The 4,877-nt window shown below is 41.5% G+C and overlaps 1 pseudogene; it reads right to left on the bottom strand.

The window, feature by feature from the left end:
- Window positions 1-239: 239 nt before the first annotated feature.
- On the bottom strand, window positions 240-4,877 carry LOC111976346 (uncharacterized; annotated as a pseudogene).

Genomic DNA, 4,877 nt, shown 5'->3' with positions numbered 1-4,877 from the left:
ATGAGAGGGCCCTTCTAAGCTTAATGCATCAACTACTTGACCAATATCCTTATGAATACTATTCAAATGTTTTCTGAAACCTGAGTATGTTGAAAACTGCCGTCTGCAACCATCTGGCGCACAGACCAATCTAAACTTGGTGGAGGGATGGAAGCTATGCTCAATTCTCAAATTAGATATCAATGACTGGCTGTTTCTGTGCAACGCTTGACAACAAAAGCACCGTAAGATACATTTATCTAGTTAAGAAGTTTTGTCTTCAACTCTATCACGCCAGATGTCTCTTGTTTTGCCTACATCAATGTTGTAGATGGATGTCTGCAGAAGTTCTTCTGTAGAAGTTGACAAGAGCATCATCATATGTCAAGTTAAAGACAAAGTGGGCTTTGAACAGTAGTTAATCAAACGCACGCAGACTACTAGTTGCCTGGCAGGGAACAAGCCTCTTGTCCACCACGATGTTGTCAATCTGGCTCTGTCTTCTTCCAACGGCAAGGAGGTACGGCTGTCGACCATCATGATGTTCTTCAATGCTGCAGCATGACTGCAACACACAAAGGGTCTTTCTAAGTCACTCTCCACATGTTAAGACAATGAAGAAACAACCCAAAAAATAAATTACACAACAATTACTGTATCATCTTACCTTATGAAAGTGCACTAGTCTGCCCACAGCATCACTGGCAATAATCTTGGTTCTCTTACCTCCTGCTGGTGGTGGGATGAGATGAAGCAGCAGCAGGGAGGACATATCGTTGTCCCAATCTGAGGGCAAAAAAAGGCAAACACCCCAAATCACAAAAAACAATATCGCTGAGTTTGAAACATTGCACTACCCACGAGAGAATCCACTTACTGGTTTCGCAGTCATTCTCCGGTGGTTTTTCTGCAGACTTCAGGAGGCGACGCAAAACGGTGGTCGTAGTCAGGGATTTTGCCAGTTTGATGACTTTCGGCTTCAATATTGTGTCCCACTTTTCAAGGAGCTTAGAGGATGTTTCATCGTCGAACATCGGCAAAAAGTCCTGATTCACCTAAAACAAAGTGGATCAACTGAACTTCATGACCAACACAAAATCATGTTCTCAATCAGACAAATAGCCTGTAGTTCTGATTCCAAGACACACTACATCACTCACCGATCCTTTCATGTGCAGAAACCTGGAAAAGACTGTGAGGACATCTGCGCTTCTGTCTGGACTATAAACTAGCTCCTGGCGATCCTGGACCACCTCCTTCATCTTCTGATATATGTGTTTTTCATTGGCCGAGTGGACAAGGAATGATATGGCCTCCTTGCATGCATCACCAACAAGCTGGTGGTCCAGGTCAGTCTTCCTCCTATGGGTCGGGCCTCCCGACTGGGGTGAAATACTCTTCTTGATGAGTCTTCCTTGATACCGTCTTCAGGCGATAATTCAGATATCCTTTGCCTGTGTCAGGATCATAGAAGTGTTCCTTAGATGTGGGAAAAGGTGACCAACATGGTAGTCAAATGGTTATTCTTTTTAGACTTGATTCTATGACTGTTTGTTGTCCCGTTCAGTCCACAGAACAAGTGTCAAAATATTAAAGCAAGCAAGCTCTACCAGCACTTACATAGCCTTTGGGGGGAAAAGGATCTCTCAACGAAGGAAAGAGGGTCACAATTCCAAGTGCCTAACGTTCTCTCTGTTGACGAGTTGGAAGCCTCCTGCTCAAAAACAGTAAAGCATACACACGCCAAATATGTTTCTACAGTCTCATAATGATGCCAAATAAAATCAATGTATAGTTTGATTGTTTTGATCCATTGTTTGTGGCCAGATTGGCTAATGAGAAGCTTACCCATGCATCTATTTCATGTGGCTGACTAAAATGGCAATCATCTCTCTCCTGGTTCTGTGGTCCAATGTTTTGGTTCTCTGGTACTCTTCTAATACGTCTTGCACACCAGGTCTACTAGTCAGGCATCTCGGATCATCTGTTAAGACAAGAGAAAGGTTTAACAAATTAGGGTCGGTTTATGCTGTCGGAATCTCCATGAAGAGCAAACACAGAAATGGGATTATCAACATCCAATATCAGTTATAATTAAACCTCTTTTGCTACTGCGGAGTCGATGGCCTCATCTCCTAAAGTTGTGTTTGACCTTTTCAGGTGGTCTTTCTGGAGATTTCAGGTCTAAATCACTTGACGAGAGGGATAATGTGTCTGCGCGTGAACTAGGTGTCGAACAGCCTGCAGGAGAAAAGGCTGAGCAGAAACAATGGATCAAAGCAATCAATCTATACATTCATGTTATTTGATATCATTATGTGAGACTGTAGAAAGATACCTTCATCAAGATCTTTGATTGTGAGGCACAGGTCTGGATTGGCCTCAATCAGGTCCAGCAGGACATCCTCTTCCACCTCAGTTTGGGAATCATCAAAAGAGAGACTAATCAGAACACAGGGAGATAAGCCACCTAGGGGGAAACAGAATGGGTCTGACACAAATCAAGCCCAAGGGTTCAATAAAGAAAACACATCAGACAGTTCATATATTCACCTTGATCTCCATAAGAGATGAACCTCTTGCATTTTTGGTATTGGACCTTCACCCAACATGTTACACTGCACTCCTGCAAAACGCAATTACACACAGTGTCATATTGAAGTTAAATTTGGTTGCAAACATTTTATGGTGTAGCTGTACATCACACAAAATGCCCCTTTATACCCTCTCCCCTTTGTCTTCCCTGCAGTGGATCAACCATTTGTTCCAAATTCCACTTTAATGATGTAAAAGGTGTATGCCTGCCTGCGGATCTGGAGCTTGGCAAGGCAATATTCCAGTGAAATCAATCAACCAACCTATCTAGCTTGCTATATAACTAGCTACGAACAGTTACCACAACCACTCAAATCTATAGGAAAGAAATTGGGCAATACATTTCAAGACGTACTGGCTTGAACACAATGTCTGATCTGTGATCAACAACAAGCACACACCATAGACATGCTAATCTAAACGACCGAGGACAACCCTATCACGTCTGGCCACGTGCCCTAGCTAGCTAATGTTAGAGCTCAGTTACAAGATGTTGAGGTCGGTGTTGTAGCTAGCTATATAGCTATCTATCTAACAATTTTTGGCCAGACAAATATATGCGTTTTGAAGAACAAATTTGTAGATATTAGCCATGTTGTTAATGTCACTTCCTGGCTAGCTACATGCTGCACCAAAGAAGGCTCAAATTGATCACACTAGGTCACACCCCAATTAATACCATGCATCTGCTGCACCACTAATGTTAGTTGGCCTTTTGAACTCAACACGCACATGGTTGAAATCACCTAACGGTAAAGCCTAAGTCTGATTCTTTAGGATTTTCATTCATTTCCTCAAATCGAACAGTTTGCTAATTTTAGCGAACTAATGAAGCTGAGACAAAGTTCCTGCTAACATTTAGCTTGATAGCTATTTAATCTAGCGCTAACTAACCACGTTAGATAGCTAGCAAACTTCTAAATCTAAACTTTGCAGATGTAGCTATATCTACAAACAAAGATCTCGACCATTCACATAGCCAGTATAACAAGTGTGGCCACCAGCTAAATATACACTAGCGTTCAAAAGTTTGGGGTCACTTAGAAATGTCCTTGTTTTTGAAAGAAAAGCAATTTTTTTGTCCATTAAAATAACATCAAATTGATCAGAAATACAGTGTAGACACTGTTAATGTTGTAAATGACTATTGTCGCTGGAAATGGCAGATTTTTTATGGAATAGCTACATCGGCGTACAGAGACCCATTATAAGCAACCATCACTCCTGTGTTCCAATGGCACATTGTGTTAGCTAATCCAAGTGTATCATTTTAAAAGGATAATTGATCATTAGAAAACCCTTTTGCAATTATGTTAGCACAGCTGAAAACTGTTGTCCTGATTAAAGAAGCAATAAAACTGTGCTTCTTTCGACTACTTGAGTATCTGGAGCATCAGCATTTGTAGGTTCAATTACAGGTTAAAAATGGCCAGAAACAAATAACTTTCTTCTGAAACTCGTCAGTCTATTCTTGTTCTGACGTGAAGGCTATTTCATGCAAGAAACTGCCAAGAAACTGAAGACCTCGTACAACGGTGTGTACTACTCCCTTCACAGAACAGTACAAATTGGCTTTAACCAGAATAGAGAAGAGGAGTGGGAGGCCCCAGTGCACAACTGAGCAAGAGGACAAGTACATTAMAGTGTCTAGTTTGAGAAACAGATGTCTCACAAGTCCTCAACTGGCAGCTTCATTAAATAGTACCGGCAAAACACCAGTCTCAACGTCAACAGTGGAGAGGCGACCCCGGGATGCTGGCCTTGTAGGCAGAGTTCCTCTGTCCAGTATCTGTGCTCTTTAGCCCATCTTAATCTTTTCTTTTAATTGGCCAGTCTGAGATATGGCTTTTTCTTTGCAACTCTGCCTAGAAGGCCAGCATCCCCGAGTCACCTCTTCACTCTTCACCCTTGCACCATCGGCAATTAGATGAAAAATACGTGTCCAGTTAAAACCGGAAGCTCAATCAACACTGCTCAGTGCTTCTTAACCTCTGTACAGTAACTCTCACCTGGGAGTTATATTAGCACAGAGGGTGTAAAAACAACTTTAAAATCAACACCTCTTAACACAAAAAAATGTAATACCAAGAAAATGAACACTTGTCTGGCCAATTTGCTGTGTATAGCATAAGGCATCACAGAGTTAAGCATTGTTATAGAACTTTTTATATTATCTGCATACTTTTTGTTTATTTCAAAATGTAAAGCTAAGAATAGGTATCCTTTTGCCCTTTTCCTTAACAAATGGTTTCAACCGAACACACCAAGCCCTTCCCAGACACGGCGGTATTTAAGGAGTCCAT

The sequence above is a fragment of the Salvelinus sp. IW2-2015 genome, linkage group LG17, assembly GCF_002910315.2.
Source record: "Salvelinus sp. IW2-2015 linkage group LG17, ASM291031v2, whole genome shotgun sequence".
NCBI classification, from domain to species: domain Eukaryota; kingdom Metazoa; phylum Chordata; class Actinopteri; order Salmoniformes; family Salmonidae; genus Salvelinus; species Salvelinus sp. IW2-2015.
Note: the sequence above shows the minus strand (reverse complement) of the source record. Positions and strands in the feature narration are given on the sequence as shown.